The sequence below is a fragment of the Bacillus rossius genome, chromosome 5 (genome assembly GCF_032445375.1).
Source record: "Bacillus rossius redtenbacheri isolate Brsri chromosome 5, Brsri_v3, whole genome shotgun sequence".
In the NCBI taxonomy this organism is placed as follows: domain Eukaryota; kingdom Metazoa; phylum Arthropoda; class Insecta; order Phasmatodea; family Bacillidae; genus Bacillus; species Bacillus rossius.
Genome location: NC_086333.1, coordinates 67,587,030 through 67,606,877, shown reverse-complemented (window position 1 = coordinate 67,606,877; position 19,848 = coordinate 67,587,030). Strand labels below are relative to the sequence as shown.

General features: G+C 39.2%; 1 protein-coding gene across 1 annotated transcript in view; it reads right to left on the bottom strand.

Moving 5' to 3' along the window:
* The window catches only part of LOC134532288 (glypican-6), a 50,809-nt gene that overhangs the window by 19,225 nt on the left and 11,736 nt on the right, over window positions 1-19,848 (bottom strand). The window lies entirely within an intron of this gene.

The following is a 19,848-nucleotide window of genomic DNA, read 5'->3' as shown; positions in this document are numbered from 1 at the left end:
CTGAGGGTAAAAGTGATTGATTAATACAAAAGAAGATAATAAAATAGGGCCGTTGTTAAACTGACCTGATATTTGTTTTCTGATTTTTTTTTGTATCATAGTAATTATAAAAACTATTTTATAATGTACTAAAATTTACTTTGTGTGAGTGTGGCCAAGACTTAATTAGTACCTTTTTTTTCATGCACATGTATTTTGTACTTTATTTTAAGAAGGTTGACAACTGTGTAACGCCTATGTAATGTGTATGAACCGTAATGCAACTGGGTATTAGTATATTGTGTGAATGTCGACGTGTTTTAAATCCCAGAGTGTTGGATCTACGAAAAAAAAAATATAAATATAAACAAACAATATATTTATGACAATGTCCTGCGTCCCACGCAACCGGTTTTTTTTCACACGGGCCCTAATCCGTATCCGAGTGCAATAATACGTGCGGTCGTACGCAGGTTATCAATAGACAGCTCAAAAATTCACGCATTAATTTCACGATAGACTAGAATCCAAAAAGTTTGCATTTTTGCTGCTTCGGTGATTGGGCCACGGTATATCTGAAGGACTTTGGGCCAATGAAAAAAAAAATGTAAACAAACGAAGTAGCGAATCACGAGCACCCCAGTTAACAGGTGCTGCGAGTCAGTAACCAATGAGCAGATGCAATTCGCCCGAGTTGCATAGACGATCATGGAGTCCATCCTATAGGTCATTGAAATCGCGGATTTTTCTGGTCTCTTAGTTATCAACACGTGTCCCCGCACACGCGTGTTCTCCCACTGTGGCAAACCTGGCTTTCGTTTCTATCCTGCTGCTGCGTTAATTTCCCAGCGGAATTAATGAGCATGCCTGAGCCACCGCATTCCCCACATCCGCACCCCTTCCATTCCCCCGCAAATCCTCTTTACGACGACACCAATCACGGCCCAACGACCACCGGAACACGGTCCCGAGGTAAATTGCTCCTCAAACATCAAACGTGGCGTGAGCCGAGATTAAAAAACGTTCTTAACGCGAAAGGATTGCCATGCCGTATGGAAAGGAGAGTCGGCGCGGTCTGCGAGAGAAACGGAGCACACTAGAAGGAGCATGGGGGGAGGGGGGGGGGGTAAAATAAAAAGCTAGGGAAAGGGCAATCACGGAGCGGACAGCGAGCCGGACATACGAAGCGGCGTCTTTGATGTGTCGCTTGATGAAGGAGGGTTAGGAAGGGGGGGGGGGGAATGTAACCCGTCGCCAGGGAACTCCCGTCTGTGGACCTGCGAGATCATCTACAGTCCATCCCACCCAGTTTGGTGGGTTTTTTATTACTAAGCTTAAGTGTAGGGGCATGCAGATTTCGCGAAAAGATTTCGAGACTAGCTGAAAGTTAAAACACTGTAGCATCGTCTGTGTTTCGTGATTGGGTGAGTTTCTTTCAGGTACACGTATTTCGTAACAACACCAATCACGATAATCCAGTGCGGAAGCAAACGCGTCCTGAGTGGCTCGGTCAAATAAGGCAACTACTTCTCTCGCAGTTGGCCGCCAATCACAAGGAAGAAACCACAGGTGCGGGTATACCTCGTTGCAGTCTAATAAGTGTTCAGATCTTTTCGCGAAAAATTCATGCCCCTACTTAAGTGGGGTTGCGAAATGCATAATTCCGTGTCGCCAATGATTCCACAACCACAGCTGCTTACGTGTTTGGGTAGTGTTTATAACCACAAACCTGTTGTATTCATGTTTTAAGTTCTTTTACTATTTAACGTTATCAACTAATGTTTGTTTATATTCTTCGGTACAGCAAAATGTCTGAATTTTAGTTCTTAGGTTATCAGGTTAGTTTAGTATTTGAAGTTTACGAAGTATGAATTTTGTGCAGTTGTGTAGTTCTGCGGGTAAGTGTAAGGGCCTTAATTTCGCCATTAAGTCAACAAATAAATAAATAATACGAACCGAATAACCGCCATCTTTGTTTCAGGAGTTTTTATTCAATAAAAATTGTTTTTGACGTTTAATATTGAAATTTAAATTTCGTTAAGAGATCACAAGACAAAAACTAGTGCTTATTGGCAGTAATATTACAGTGGTAGTCATTCCCATAAATTAATTCAATGCTAAGGACAATGTTTTCACAAGGAAAACTATTTGTTGCAGCAAGTCAGCGTTATCTTCATGCATTCCATTAAAGTATGTAGCCTACTGTGCTTCAACGAAGCATATTTTTGAAACGGTTAAAACCAAGATGGCGTCTCTCTGTTCCTATATCTCCCATGGACATCGCATTGAGAGCTAGGTCATTATATAATATATGTGCACCACCACCCACCCCGTAAAGATTTATGAATGATACATTTCCGAATATTATTTTCAGTACATTTTCTAAGTTCGTATTAGTGGCATGACGCCACTGACAACAGTCAAGAACAATATCAACGAAATGCTTCAAAGCGGCAAGATTTTGAGCTTCGGTGACAATTAAGGAATGAATTTGAAATCATTTTTTTTTTCCCATCCCTCTAATCTTGAGAAGTTTTCCTTGGCTATTTTTGGCTGTTCGAGAAGACAACACAAAACCATGCATACTTGACAAGGAATCAGCAATAGCTAGGAGCATGCATATTTCGCGAAAAGATTCCGAGACCAGTTTAAAGTTAAAACACTGTAGAATCGTCTGGTTTTCGTTATTGGGTGAGTTTCTTTCAGGCGCATGTAGATTGTTACAGCACCAATCACAGTAATTCAGTAGGGAAGCAAACGCGTCCTGAGTGGCACTGTCAAAATTTGCAACGACTCTTTCGCAGACGGCCGCCAATCACAAGGAAGAAACCTCTGGTGCGGGTATACCTTGTTGCAGTCTAATAAGCGTTCAGATTTATTCGCGAAAAAAGCCTGCCCCTACCTATTGACACAACGTGTCCATTGCTAGGGGCACACTTAGTTTCTGCGAAAAATATATGATCGCCCATTAGACTGCAATAACGTACTATATGACCGCGCCACCGAGTGTGTACTTGTGATTGGCGGCCGTCTGCGAGAGAATTCATTGCTAGAGACAGGAAAAATTCGCAAATTCATTTCGCAATAGGCTAAAATACAAATAGTTATACCTCAGTGTTGTGCCTTTGTTATTGGCTCACAACTCACCTAGATGACTCTGGGCCAATGAGAAACACCCAACCAAAGCTGTATCGAATCACAGGCTGCTACGTTGGGACGTCTCACAAGACAGCAGCCAATGAGTGGGTGACATTTGACCGAGTGTACGTAGAACTATGGAGTTCATCCTGCAGGTCATTGAACCCGCGAATTTTTCCGGTCTCTACTGATATGGCCATAGGTTCAACTCCAGCCAGCTGTGAGTTCTGCCAGCAAGGCCAGGGACTCTCGGTCCATGCGTTATTGATATCCGTCAGTTGCGGTCCACACATGGAACTAGACAGACGTCATGAAGTTGTGGTGGGATGTTTTCTTTTTTTTACGCGTAAACATCTCAGATCTCCGTACACGGCATTTGGTAGGAGTAATTTCGTGAAAAATGGAACGGAAGTCGATGAACAGAAATATGACACAAATATGGCGAACCCATGTGTAGTACTTAACACAAACCCGTAAAAAGTCACTTCCGTAAACATTAGGGAACACACCAAACGTTAAGGTGTGCTAAATGAAACTTTTATGATTGTCAGACTACCCTGGAATATATTTGGTAAAACTAAAATAGTGAAAAGTTAACACAAGTTTTAAAATACCTATGAAAACTGACATTACAATGATTATTATAATACATACTCGCCTTATAAATTCTCCAAGATTACTAGCACAGTTGTATAGCGCCAGCTTAGTAATCTCAGGAGGCGTGATTCAAATCTCATCATTGGATTTTTGTTAACCTTTTTAATGACATAGTATAATATAATAATATTGAATCAGCGAATGAGGCTAGGGTTTGTTTGCAGGAAATATGTACAGTCTGATTTCAGTGTTTAAGCAAAAACAAATATACAAACAAACTCTTAGTGTTATAATATGTTTTACAATTTTTCACGATTTTTTTTTGTAATACCATAAAGTATGACTTCTAACGTGTGCGGAAACTTTAAAGTATTAATTTGTTTTAATGAATTTTAATAATATGGGCAGTATTTAAATAAAATTCCTTGGAAACCAGGCACAAATCCGCGGTTTAATCGGAGCAGTTTATAATATTTAAATATTTACGGTTGTTTCGTGCTGTTAATTGCCATCTGCGTTTGATGGTGGTAAAGCAACGTTAACGATTCAGGCAGCGAATTATAGCGGCTGGCGCACAAAGTATGTGTTTGATTCGCATTAAGAAATGTTGGTAATTGAAAAACGACTATTTTATTTATCTGTTTATATATCAGGCTTGCCATTATTGAAATAATTTGCATTATGAGTTTATTTGCAACATAAAAAAACAAGAGTTTGCTTGTTACCGAGATTTAGATGTTTACGTATCACTGGCGAGTGTTGAAAGACTTGCTCACTGATTTTCTCGTCATTAATTATAGTTGGAGACCTGAAAAATTCTGGGGTTCATTTCGTGTTATGCTAAAATTCAAATAATTATACCTTAGTGCTGCTTCTGCCATTGGTTCACTGTTAATCTGGAGGACTGAGGGCCAATTAGAGACCCTCACTCATAGAAGTGTCGAATCACAGTCCACCCAGTCGAGACGACTCACTAGTCAGCAGCCAATGAACAGTTGGCATTTGCTCGAGTGTGTAGAGGACATTGGAGTCTATCCTGGAGGTCATTGAACCCACGAATTTTTCCGGTCTCTACTTATAGATAAGGTAATTTCCATGTAAAATTTAACACTAAGCTTCTCTAAAATATGTTGTTTTGGCACAAATATTTTCAACTGATATTTAATAATTTAGTAACATCTGCAGAAAATATTTGTGGCAGAGCAACATCGCTAAAAGTAATAGCGGAAAGAAGTGAAGGAGGGGAAAATATCCCACGTGGCTTGTGAGACCAAGTTTTAAATGTCTTTCTGCAGACCTCCACAACTTTAAAAATAAAAAATAAATAAAAACCTGCGCGGCTGGAATCAATCTTGTTATTTTCGGGGACAGGAGTAAACGGTCCGAATGTGTTCACGTGTGCGCGACTCGTGCGGACGCTACGCGTGGTTAGTGTCGCGACCCGCCGCCAGAGTGCAGAGGAGTGCATGAGTGGGGGTGGGGAGGAGGGAGGAGGGAGGAGGGAGGAGAGAGAGAGAGAGAGAGAGAGAGAGAGAGAGAGAGGGGGGGGGAAGGTGAACAGCTCCCCTATATTTATCCCCGCGTCACGTCGGGCGCCGCCGCTGCGCTGCTCCGAAACGCAAACACCCACAAAACACGAAAATAGTGAGGAGGGGGAGTAGCGGTGTGGAAAGGTTTTAGTAAAGGGGTGGAAAAGGGAGAGTGGGGGCCCAACCCGGCGCTAGCTTCCCGGCAGTGTTTTGTTTCCACACTATTTCACTCAGCCGGCCAAACAACTGCCGCCCGCCCCAGCTGCCGCCCGTAAATTAATTGCTGTTTGCGCGCGCTTTACAAAGCGACCGCAGGTGACGACCGAGTTGTTTTCACGCCGACCGCGTCCGCGCGAATCCCTGGGACACCTCCCCGGGACCGCTGACTTCGGAGCCCCAGGGGCGCTTACGAACACCTCGCCGGGTTAGCTCTTTCAGAGCGAAGCTGGGTAAACAATTGTAAAAAAAAAAAAAATAACGGTAAAAGTAACAGTCCGTCGTGCGCGCAAGATATTACCGCCATGTTTTTTCGAACCTACCGATTCACAATGGCTAGAGACCTGAAAAATTCGCGGGTTCATTTCGTGTTATGCTAAAATACAAATAATTATACCTTAGTGCGGCTTCTGCCATTGGTTCACTGTTAATCTGGAGGACTGAGGGCCAATTAGAGACCCTCACTCATTGAAGTGTCGAATCACAGGTTAACTAGTCGAGACGACTCACAAGTCAGCAGCCAATGTACAGTTGGCATTTATCCGAGTGTGTAGAGGATATTGGAGTCCATCCTGAAGTTCATTGAACCCGCGAATTTTTCCTGTCTCTAACAATAGCGCATGGGACAGTCGTGCGCATGGGAGGGAAAATCGATATATTTTATTTCTGTTACGGACGCACGGTGCAACAGCCAATGAGAATAGAGTAGGAAGCCCCTTTTAACGGGGCTAGAGAACTGTTTATAAAGAAAAAAAGCATCGATTAATTTTTATATAAGTTTAGTTTTTTCCTTTGGTAAATTAAAAAAAAAACGACAATATGAGTGCACGATAGTCATTTCTATAATTTTCCAAAGGAAAAAACAAACGCGTGGATTTTATTTGATGTTTTATTTTTTCATGTGGTACGGTTATGCACCAGGGATTTATGGCGACGTGATCTCCAAGATTATTTTGGGGCTTCGAATCACTTAGTGACTGACTCGGTGTTCACACATTTGAGTCACGCCGAGTTGTCGGCAGTGGTCGTCCTACGGGAGGGTCAGTGGGCGCGATGTGGGGTGGGGGAGGGGATTAGAGAGACTCCCCCCTCCCAGGAATTAAGAATCCCCTCACCGTTGGGGCCCGCTTGCTCTTGCAAAATTGTCACTCACTGTGAAACGAGAATTATAACGTAATTACCCCCCCCCCCCCTTCTCAAAAAAATGGAATTCCTACAGAATTTAGCCCCTGCGCCTCTCTCTCCAAACAAAAACAAAAAATAATAATAATTTACTCCATTGTTTTAACGTATTTTAATGTGATTAGAAATGTGTTAAAAAAAGTTTCTTACGGTACTAGTTTTTCCCCCCTTCCAAATTCCGGACTTCCAATTTAACTGGGAACGGTCCCATACCACCAGTCACTCCCCCCCCCCCCCCCCCCCCCCCACTAGACGGCCGTAACGAAGCTGAGTCCACCCTTGCGGTGTTGTGATTGCCTCCCCCCTGACCCACGCCACATGAGCTTGACGGTTAGCGATCACGCACGGAGTAAACGGAACGATTCCCCGCGCCTTCGCGTGAGTAACGGAACGCACGCACGGTCACGGCATTTCGGAGGCTGTTCTCGGGTGGAGAAAAAAAAAGAAGTGGGAAGGGGGGGGGGGGGGAGGCGTCCGAAAACAAACAGCAGCGCGCCACACGGCGGCCATACTTGTGTCGGCGAGGCGATTAGTCGACGACCAAACATAACCTCAACTCTCCTGACGCGCGTAAACAAAGTGCGCGACGTTCCGTGGTTCTATGGCGGCGAGCGTACAATTCCATTATCACAAGCACGGAAGGACAGCCGGGAAGAAAAAAGAAAAAGAAAGGTACTATATGACGAGAGTTTATTTTACTAATCGAACCTTACCAACCTTGAAGGAGGGGAGGGGGGAGCACAGTTCATCTGGAATTACGTGATCGTCACAGCAATACATCTATTCTGGTAATGTGTATGTTATTATGTATACCGTCAGCGCTGTCGTACAAACAAACTAGAATAAGTTAACGTTCCGTCAACCATTTAAACTTTAGGCCGCGTTCATAAAACTAAACAAGAAACGCAAGAACAAAAAAAAGTTAAATAAAGACGTCCTCATTATAAATTACGCAAGACGCACACAAACGAAAAGCAAGCATCGACCAATTTTAAACTTTTTGCGTTTCAGCTTGCGTTTCCGCCTTCTAGATTTGAAGTTAATTATGTGTAATGGGGCTTACTCAACAAACAAACTTCTTCGTTTGTATTTCCTGCAATGCGCAAGTTACTGCAACTCGTAAAAGTAATTTATTTGTGCGTGAATGAAATATTATTTTTAAAGAATGTCTGAAAGGTAGGACGCACGCACTGGTCGACCATCTACGGTGTTGCCTACAGGCTACTCGCAGACGCCATTTTGTCGTACGCATCACGTTTTCACATTTTTAATTATAGCACGGTGAAAGCAAATGACGCTTTTGAATCAAATCATCAAAAAAAGTTTCACACTTTTTTCTAAAAAAAAATTAATAAAACAAACCTGATTAATGATTTTTTCCCTATAGTTTTACTGTTTCAAGTTGTAGTGTTGGTGACGTTCAGCGACTTTCTTGATTTATAAACTACCACAGTCTTCTACCGTTCGTTAGCTGTGTGTTGCGTCCTTGAGCTCTTGCGTTTCTTGAGAAGTATATAAACCCGGCATTTAGAGACGAAAAAAAAATTCAATCTGGATCCGAATAAGTGAAACCATGGTGACTGACGATCCTGCTCGCGAAATTTGACTGACTGGTGTAGGGGAGAGTGGGGGAAATCCGCCACCTGGGGGAAATCCGCCACCCATAGAATCAGACGAGGTGCGCATGCTGGAGTGAAGTGAATTGGTGCGAGATCTAGCGGAAGGAGTTTGAAACATGTTGTGTTAGCGTCCGGTGCGGTTCTTGCTGCGTGGTTTTTTTTTTATCGACGATAAATAGTTTTTTCTGTGTTTTCATATAATTTCTGGACTCGATTTGTAGCAAGGTAAGTGGAGTTAAATATTAACTGACACATGTAGTTATATTATAATGTTAAATACTTACTATAGTAAGTAATTTAACATATTTGTTTGTGTTCATAGTTATTTAGGTTATGTGTAAAAATGGCACAAAACGACTGATACAAAATGGGGCAATACCGCCACTCCTGCATGGGGCAATGGCGCCATGGTGGCGATATTACCCCTATACAATTTTGCAAGTAACATATCCTTTATTATTATTTTTCAGATGCCACGGACTAGGAAGAGGAGAACTGAAAAAGCAAAATGGTCAGAGGAAAGTTTGAAGGAAGCTATTGATGCTGTGAAGAAGGGTAAGTCAGTGAAAAGTACTGCAAACCAGTATAACATTCCCAGGTCAACATTAAGAGACCGATTGAAAACAAACTTAACAGAAAAACCAACCCTGGGAAGAAAGCCACTATTTACAGCGGAACAAGAAAAACAAATAGCTGATCATGTTTAATTGCTATCAAGGTTGTTTTTCGGTATTTCTATTACTGAACTTTGACGTTTGGCGTTTGATATAGCAGAGGCAAATGAAATGCAACACACCTTCAATAAGGAAACTAAATTAGCTGGCCCAGATTGGGTTTATGGTTTCTTGAACCGAAACCCGTCAATCAGTCTGCGAAAACCAGAACCTACCAGCCTAAATAGAATTTCAGGATTCAACAAGGTTGAAGTAGATCTGTTCTTCAAAAATATGGAAACAGTACAAGAAAAATTTCATTTCCCAGCATCCAGAATATATAATGTGGATGAGACCGGTATATCCACGGTACATAAACCAGGAAAGATTCTGGGACCTAAAGGCCAGAAGCAAGTGGGAGCAGTAACAAGTTGGGAGAGAGGAAAAAATGTAACAGTAGTTTGCACTGTGAGTGCTACCGGAAATTACATTCCACCCATGTTAATTTTTCCACGCCAGCGAATGTCACCACAGTTACAGAAAGGAGGACCACGTGATGCAATTTATGCATGTTCCAAGAATGGGTGGATCAATGAAGATCTATTTATGGATTGGCTACAGCACTTCCAAAAGCACACTCGACCAACTATCGAAGATCCTGTCTTACTTATTCTTGACAACCACTCCAGCCACAAATCGTACAGGATGTATTCGTTTTGCAGAAATAATTATATACATATTGTGTCACTTCCACCCCATTCGTCTCATCGACTACAACCCTTGGATATCTGTTTTTATGGCCCTCTTAAGAATGCTTTCAACAAGGAATGTGAACTCTACATGAAAACTCACAGCAGCGAGAACCTAAAAATCACACCATACGAACTGGCAGAAATTTTTAACCGAGCCTACATTCGTGTTGCTACACTGGAGAAAGGGGTCACTGGATTTTTAACAGCAGGAATTTATCCATTGAATCCCACCAAATTTGGAGAAGATGATTTCATTGCTACACGTGAAGTTAATTCAACAGTTTGCATTCAAGATGGTGAAGAAGAGCCGTAAATTTCATCTAGTCCTATTCCTACGGCTACATCACATCAACCTCCAGTATCAGAATCAACATGCCAAGATAACACAGATATGGAGACGGAGCCTCTACCTTCCACATCTGGAGGAAAAAATGAAGTAAGTCAACCTCCTTTATTGCGCCACACTGTGGGCCTAGTTGAAAAAATCTCTCCAATTCCTAAACCATGTTCATCAAAATCGGTTGGTATAAGGGCCTCAAGAAAGCAGCACTCTGAGATCATCACTTCGAGTCCAATGAAGGCTTACTTTGACGAAATCACTAAGAAGAAATTGATAAAAAGAGGATCTAATGTCACAGATGAGAGGAAAAAAAGGAAGTCATCCAGCAAACACTCAGGAAAGAAGGTCATGAAGACATGCAGAAGAGGGCTTATGTTGGAATCATCATCGTCTTCAAACGAGGAAGACATAGATGAAAAACAATTGTGTGACGACAATGAGGATGACGATATAGACCCAGTGCAGTTTGGTGATGATTTCAACGTGTGCGTTATATGCAACGAATTCGGAAAAATTAACGAATTATGGTTCCGCTGTACGCTTTGTTCCCGATGTGCCCATTCTGAATGCAGTGGCTATGAATCAGCTAAAGACATATGTGACTTTTGTTAATTTCTCTATTGTATCCTAATGGGTGGCTATGGATCAGCTAAAGCATGAGTAGGTTTACTTTTGTTCTTTGTCGTAGTGTATCCTTGTAAGTGTACATGTAAGTTATAGCTTAAACACTTCAATGTTTTAATAAATAATGTCTTCTTTACAAACAATATAAATATCTCAAATGAGTGGCGGAATTACCCCGAGTAGCGGGGTAATACCGCCATTCGCCGAATCGTAATTACATACAAATTACACATAGAAGACTTATTTCTAAGCTCTTGAACTGTTAGCATTGTGTACTAAGATCCCCAACAGTCAGGTATAACTGTTTATTTCCAGCCTATCGTCATTCGGTTGATGGCTATCTTATGTTTTCCTTAAGGTGGCGCCATTCCCCCATCTTCCCCTACATAAGTGGACTTGGCTAGGAGCGTGAGCTTGGGAAAGTGGATTTTCCTGGAGAAATATCATATCGGTGATAATTTAGTCGCCGAGATGTATTTCTTGAACGCGCTGAATAAAGAAGATCACTTTTAAACCATTTCAGGGCCAGGTTACAACTGGTTCGGAGGAGTTCCAATGGAGTGCGTGGCGCGAGGCATGGGTACTCGAGAAAGAAGTCGACAGCGTCCTATAGTCTGTCTCACGCTTGGATTACAGACCAGAGCATATGGCACCCATTGTTGCCAGATTGCTACTCCAGGCTTGTTAATATTAATTAACAATCTTAATTTGTGTTATGATCAATAGTTATAATAAGTTTTAATATATTTTAAAATATTACTAGTGTTTTATAAGATCATAAATTAGTGTCTTTTAATGAATTTTAAAAGAAAAAAATTACAAATTCTTAACACCAATTATTATTTTTCAGGAGAAACTATTTGTAGCACTAGTAACCTATTAATAACAAGACATTCTATTAATTATGTTCTATGGTCAAACAGAGACAAAAAGGTTTAATATTGAATGATATTTAAAAAAAACAACTGATCGCAAAAACGGTTCAGTTAAGTTTCCTTAAAAAATAAAAATTTAATATTCTCTTTTCATGTGCTTGTTGAAATACAAGAAGAAAATGTACTTCCAAAAATCCAATTCCAATTGTCCTTTACAAAATAAAAGATTATTATGATAATTTAAAAACATTTCATTACAATACAAAGTTCCGTTTAAAACATTCGTGCTCTTTGGGTATATCTGGAAACAGAGCATACCGAAACAAGGAGCGCGCTAATAACAGATATCGTTCATTGAAATGAGAGATTAAATGCCCATTTAAATGCACACTCAATGTTAGTATGAGGCGCGCCAAGAGGACGAAAAATTACAACTCTATTTTTAATAGAATCACAGGAAGCCTTGCTTGTAGTGCAATCGTTTACAGTTATGGTCACACAAATGTTTACAATCTTTAGTTTTTTTTCTCTCTTTATTTTAAGGTTTGAAAAATTGTACATTTAAAAAAAAAAAACACTCTGGATGACGGCTAAAGCGCCGGAGAGATGTTTCCCCTCTCAATGCGCCCGCAAGTCTCTGGGACTGCAGAGGTTACGAGGCGCACAGACTTCACCTGGCCTCCGGGAGCAAGGATGACGCGGTGTTTGCGCTGGAGCGACACAGAGCGCGCGCGCTAATAGCGCGCCGACAAAGAGGGTCCCGAAACAGCTACGCCAAAGCCACCTAAATAATTTATACGCGGCTCCTATCCTTATCTCTCCCCCTCCCCCACCTTTCTCTTCGCCGCAACCCGCTCGTTCCTTTTTTTTTTCCTCCGAGACCACAGCTATGGCAACCGCCGCTTTCTTCGACACCACCGCGGCCGCGACACCGCGCGCGTAAATCATCACATTCCTTCCCTCCTTTTTTTTTAAAAAAAAAAACTCTCGTTTCGCTTCAGATAAACTTTTTTTTATTACACATGCAACGATGTTCGAGCTCGCGCAGAAATCCCGGCATTAGTTTCAAAAACCCTTTTAAGATTTACAAACGAGGAACACACATCCGCTGGCCAGAAGAGAGAGAAAAAAAAAAAAAAAACTTGCGGTACGTGAAAATAACAGAAGGGGAAAAAAAAACTCTGTCCGATAGTACGTGAGTTATAGCTTACAAATTACGTTGACCGTTAAAATGGCATGGAAAATTTACGGTTGTCGCCTTTAAAGCAAATTATCATCTTGCAAAACGTAACGAGGAAATCAGGTAATGTGGACGAATGGGAAGCACCCACGGGTTTATATCATAAAAAAAATATATATCATCATCTAAATTACTGACTTTATCGAATTGAAAGTGGAACAAATTAGAACCCACCGAAATCTTTCTGGGACAGAAAATTAATGACTAAAAAATAATTTAAAAAAACATTCGGAATAGTCCTTAAAAAAAAACACTCACCAAACATGTGTTCCCTGTTTAAACCCTGTTTACAGCAAAACACAGAACTTTAGATCAGAAAACCCTGTCTCAGAAGTACCATTTATCTGAAAATAGGACCTTCGATTATCCGAGGTGCAATCTTCGCTGGAAAATCCGTAAATTTAATGTAATTTATTAAGAAAATTTGATAAATTTACTGTGATTTCTAACAGCACGGCTAACCTGATAAGTTATAAAATAAAATAAAATTAACTGCCCCCAATGAAAAAAAAATCATAACTCCATAAAATTGAAAAAAAATTGATTTTTTGTTGCCAAATAAATAAAATTAGTTCCCGTCCAAGATCTCTCTTTTTACACACTTTAAAAAGTTTTTATGGATTGTTGTACACTTCACACAGGGTACACTGCGTAATTTCGCCTCACATTTGTTACATAGTAATTTTTTTTACCTTCTAAAACATGGTTTAAATAGTTAACTATTTTCTGCAAAAAAAATTATTTCATTCAAATTGGTTAATGCGTGTCCAATAATCAATTCTCAAAGTAGATGTATCGCCCAGAATCGATCGTTCGAGAAACTTGCCTATTACTCGTAGTGACGTGTGTGTGTGTGTGTAGGTGTGTGTAGGTGTGTGTGTGTGTGTATAAGGGTGGTCCTTATTTTTCAAAGTCTTAATTTCAATTCGCCCACCCCCCAATTTTTTTCCTTTTGTTAAAAGATAAAAAACGAGCCCTCACTCATTAGGATAAAGCTCTTAATAGGACTTCTCTACAAAGATATAGAGAAAGGTTTAGGAAAAATAACTATCTGAAAACTAAACAACTATATCAAGATTATGTATGTGCCTAAGTTTGTAACTGTGCATTGGGACGATAAATTACTTCCAGCATCGAATGTGCGAGATACAAAGCAAGAAAGGCTGTCAGTTATAGTTTCCTATGATGGTAACAAAGAAAAATTGTTGGAGGTACCAAAATTAGAAAATAGTTCAGGAGGAGAGCAGTCCTCAGCTGTTTGGACTGTTCTGGGAGACTGGGGATTGCAAGAAAAAGTTCAAATTTTGGGCTCCGACACTACTGCGTCTAATACATGACGCTTCAGTGGCGCTGTAACGTATTTAGAGCAATATGCCGAAAGAGAGCTGATAGCTGTAGACGAGCTAGTTGTGCAGAGTGTCTCCGAACAGGAGTTTTCAAAGGCTTCGTGCAGTCCAGATATAGTTTATTTCAAAAAAATTAGAGAACAATGGAATACATTGATCACGAAAATTATATCACGGGGCAAACTTACCTAAAATAAATATTGGATGAACAAGAACATGCGAACATCAAAAATTATTTGTATGATGCGCTGCAAAACCAAAATTTAAAACATGATTACCGTGAACTGACTGAATTGTGAATAGTTTTTATTGGAAAGGATCCGGAACAGAACTACTAAATTAAACCTCCAGGAGCTCTCCATCATGCCCGATTGATGGCAAAAGCTATGTATTCCTTTAATTTTTTTTTTCAGTCGTCAGTTAACCTTGAATGTGTCTGAAGATAACAGTTTAAGAAATATATGTGTTTTCTTAGTGTAACTTTATGTAAAAGCCTGTATGGAGTGTTCGTTAGCTGTACAGGCGCCATTGAATGACTTACTATTTATAAAACAATTGAAAAAATATGAAACCATAAATGAAGGTATTTCGTCTGCTGCAATGGAGAGATTTTGCAGTCACTTATGGTATTTATCAGAAGATTTGGCTATTTTAGCACTTTTTGATAAAAATGTTGCTGATCATCAAAAATAAAAATGGTTGATAACTTAAAACGGGAAAATCTCAACACGGAAAGAAAGTATTTCGTTTCTCCAAGCGATACTTTTCACCTTACAGGTAAGATCATTTCTGTATTTATTTTTGCTTATGAAATTTATGAAAATATTGTAAACATAACGGAAACCTGTCATTATTATCCAAGCTTGGCTCAAAAACCATTTTTATAAGGCAAATACATAAATTATTATTATTATTATTATTATAGAGTATGATAAAAAATGAGTAGGGATTTTTTTTTCTTTTAGTTTCAGATAAAAATATTGAAGACTTCATTTCCCAAAAAAGTTTAAATTTCCTGAAAAAATTAGAAATTAACACTAACGCAGACGATGACTATTTAGAGAGTCAAAAAACAATTAGTAATTTAAGAGTAGTAAATGTCACGGCAGAGAGGGGCGTGAAATTAATAAAAGATTTTAACGGATTTTTTACAGCTAATGAAGAACAAAGACAATTCCTCTTTTTCATAGTGTTGAAGACCACAGGAAGCAATTCCCGGATTGCCACAAAAAAAACTTCATTGAAACGAAAAAATTTTAAGTTGGAATTATTATTTTATTAAGCACCTAAATGTTCATTTAAAAAATGAATTTTGAAAATAAAATGATATCATTTGGAATCTTTAATTTATTTGCATGTTTTAATTTTTACCCTTTGTGATACTACATTAGATCACAGAACACTGAAACTTTAATTTAAAATAATTTATTTATGTTTTTCAGTATTTGTTTGAATTTTTGTTTGTCACAAATTTATATATCTTTCATGTTAATTAACTTCTATATTTGTTTTGGATAATTGCTTTGAGCTTCGCAACCTTTCTCTATGTTAATAATGTTAAATGTAATATCTTTTAAATGCTTAATTCAAGGCCGGTGATTGGCCGATAGATCGGCGTATCTTTTAAAGACATTGTTGGTTATAGACGCTATTAATTTTGGTAAGAGAAGAGAAAAAAAACTTCGGTGTGCCATCTTGTGGATTGTGTGTGTTGTCGCGTCGGGCCTTGCCGACGTGACATTTTAAATATTATATAGCATCGCTACGTCTCTCAAATTGGCGAGAAAAATACGCCCCGAGCTTGGGCGAAGCTCTGAGAGTAATGGTTTTATTGGGGCTTTATCTAAAACCATATATCATCAAATCTTCAGGTATGACTATATGCTATGCTGAATCCTGAGCAGTCGCGTCACCGAATCATAGCACTATTTGAGGTAGTGATCATCTACTGTCTGATTATCATAATTGTTTTAAATATATCGCCTTTGAATAATACTAAAGCCTCTAGTTTTCTTGGAATTATGGCACGATTAATATGTTGTACGACTTCACTCAGAAGTCTTGAAGGATATTGAATTTCATGCGAACCGACGAATACTGAACTAGCTAAATTTAATTTTATCTCCTAACAAATGAACTTTTGTGTCTGTTGTGCCCAACGTAATTTTATTAGCTACTTAATATGTTGTTTTTTTTTTATTCGCAAGTGTAAGCAACCGTCTTTGTCATTTTATTTTTTTAATGTTAAACAATAAAAGTATTATAATTAGTATTAAATTTATTTTTCTATCTAAGAAATAATTAAGTTGAGTACCTTCGGATACTGGCGCCCATTAAAGATTCAGAAGCGCATGACAGGGAGAATTTATTAATCTGTAACTGTGAAAGGGCTCATTTACTGTGACAGTAAATTGTGTACTCATCAGGGGGCATTACACATTTTTTCCCCATATTCAAGGCCGATGTTGCACGGACTAAATTTTATTTTACTAAAGGAATTTTGTATATTGTCATTTAACCGAAAAGGGGAAAAATATAAGGGGTGGGGAAACTAGAATAGGACGTTATTTATTCCCCCCCCCCCCCCCAAAAAAAAAAAGGCTGTGTCGAAGATTATAGGAAGAAATTCCTAGAATGCAAGAAAAAAAATCATTAAGACGTAAATTTGTTTAAGTTTGAATTAAGACGTTTTTATAAACATTCCAAATCTGTATTTCTTTTACTAAAAAAAATATTCATTGAAAAATAATTAAAAATATAACAGCATTTTTAATTTATTAGCAAGTTTTAATTTTTAACCCTACATTGCCATATTCAATGGCGATGCGGCACGGGTTAACGTTAAAATTTTCAAAAGATATTTTGTAATCGTCATTTTAAAGGGAAAGGAGAAAAAAAATGAAGGGTGAACAACCCGAAATTACGAAGGTTTTTTTTTCACCCCTATAAATAAGGACCACCCTAATATATATATATATATATTATGGAGCATGCGTAAACCCTTACTATACATATAAAGCCCGGTTTATATTTTTATAATAGTTCAAAATCTATCCTACTTTCGTTACACTTTACTTTTCGAACTTGCATCTCGATTTATAAATGTATTCACGTAGATAAAAGACAAAACAGGCCTAGTTATTTGTGAATGAAAAGCTAAGTCCGTGTCCTAGTTCAACGGCGATATTATCGCTTGCCACGGTTTCACCTCTGCAGCGTGGCCAAATGCAAAAATCCACGAGTTTATTCCGTATGCTGACGTTCCAATCCAAGATAGCTTGGTTTTCGATTTCCCTCTAGCTGAGCGGGAGAAGCGATCCATACCTTTCCCCCTCCCTTCCCCATGCCACCCTTTTTCCCCCAGCACATTTCCGCTTCCGTTTATTTTTTTTTTGTTCAACTACCTTTTCGTTTGCTACGTGTTTCCCATTTCCATTCTCTCCCCGTCTGTTTTCCTCGGCCCTTTGTTGACTTTCCTGGTCGATTTGGAAGATAATTTTATGCAAAAATATTTCTTCGGAAAATGGAGTTTCTAAAGAGAGTGTGACTTATTTTCATAATTTTATTTTCTTTTTTTTTATCGACAGTACCTATTTTTCCTCCCCTCATACGAATCAATGGAGTTCAGCAGAATTTTGAGTGGTTAAATCAGGCAGCTATGTCTAAAGAAATTTAGGAGGTTAAACGTGCTTGTATTTAAGTTACGTGATTTGACCTGCTTAACCAATTAATTATCATATGTCATACATCGGTTTTTACTATATACAGCCACGATTTTTTTTTTTTTGCTGATACATTGGGTAGCAAAGTAGACTTGAAGCACATATGCATCTCCTTGACGTCGATGATTGGACTGCAGTGCTCTGGACAGGCCCTTTACGACCCTGATCCGGTTACAAACAACGAGAACATTTGGTTACCGAATCACGTGCAACCCGCCAAAGAATGAGATCTTGTTATCGACCAATGAGTAGGGACAGGAAAAATTCGCGGGTTCAATGACCTCTAGGATGAACTCTATAGTTCTACGTACACTCGGTCAAATGTCACCCTCTCATTGGCTGCTCATTGGCAATGAGTAGAGACCTCAAAAATTCGCGCACATTCATTTCACGATAGGCTAGAATCCAAAAAGTTTGCATTTTTGCTGCTTCGGTGATTGGGCCACAGTATGTCTGAAGGACTTTGGGCCAGTGAAAAAATGTAAACAAAATAAGTATCGAATCACGAGGATTCCAGTTAACAGGTGCTGCGAGTCAGTAATCAAGAGACCGGAAAAATTCGCGAATTCATTTCGCGATAGGCTAAAATACAAATCGTTATACCTCAGTGCTGCCTCTGCTATTGGTTCACAACTCACCTGGATGACTCTGGGCCAATGAGAAACACCCAACCAAAGCTTTATCGAATCACAGGCTGCTACGCTGGGACGTCTCACAAGACAGCAGCCAATGAGTGGGTGACATTTGACCGAGTGTACGTAGAACTATGGAGTTCATCCTGCAGGTCATTGAACCCGCGAATTTTTCCGGTCCCTAGTAATCAATGAGCAGATGCGATTCGCCCGAGTTCATAGAGGATCATGGAGTCCATCCTATAGGTCACTGAAATCGCGAATTTTTCCGGTCTCTTCCAATGAGTAGAGACCGGGAAAATTCGCGGATTCATTTCGCGAAAGGCTAGAATTCAAACACATATACATTACTGTTAATCTGGACGACTCTGTGCCAATAAGAAACCCTCAGCCAAAGAAGTATCCAACCACAGGAAAATCAGTTGAGACGACTCACAAGTCAGCTAACAACGAACTGGCGTTATCTGCCCGAGTATCCAGAGTACTGTGCAGACTCCTCAAGCTTGAAGGTCGTCGAAACCGCGAAATTTTCCAGTCACTGCCAATGAGCATCCTCAAAAGTCTTGATTATATAGAGGTAAGCTGAGTGTAGCCTGGAGTATGCTGTATCCACGATACAATAATTGATCTAATTACAGAAGATATGAGGATATTATGGTACAGTAATAAGCGAGATACTGCTATGGAGTAACTACTTTACCCCGGGTACAGAGCGGATTAAAATTTCTAACGTTTGTATCATTTCATACATTTTTTTTGTTATTTTCACCAATTAGTGTGTATTAACTATTGGCGACAGTATTTTATAAACCTCAATATTGACCTTAATTTTTTTTAAAAACTGTTTTAGCTTTGTCATACGCATACCCAGGCCATGATCTGGAATATAATTTTGTAAAATCTGAGAACTGGAGATAATGAGGATGGTGTCCCCTTAGAATTTGAAAAGGCACTAAAAAATAGCAAGTAGCCCGAAGAGACTTGCAATTCTATTCTATGTAAATACGCCTGTTACTGAAAAACTGTGGCTTCGAGAATATATCTGAAAATTACTATACGGGCTAACATTAATGTGCGTGCCATTTTTTTTTTACTTCTTACTTAAAGTCTCATTTTTTGCTGGTGTTAAAATAGCAAAAACTGTTATCTCGGAAAGTGTTTTCGATGAAAAAAGCCATTCATAAAACTTATTTTACGTAAGAATAAGAATGCCTCGGTTGTTCTCATCACTTCTCCCTATTGAAGCCGATATTGACGAGACGTTAAGCCCTAATGCTTCATCATTACCATCATAAACTGCGAACGAACAACGTTGTAATAACACTGCTGAATTAACTAACATGTATAAAGTACTAACTGATTTGAATTTTTTGAAAAATATACGAATCTGAACTTTGACAGTTA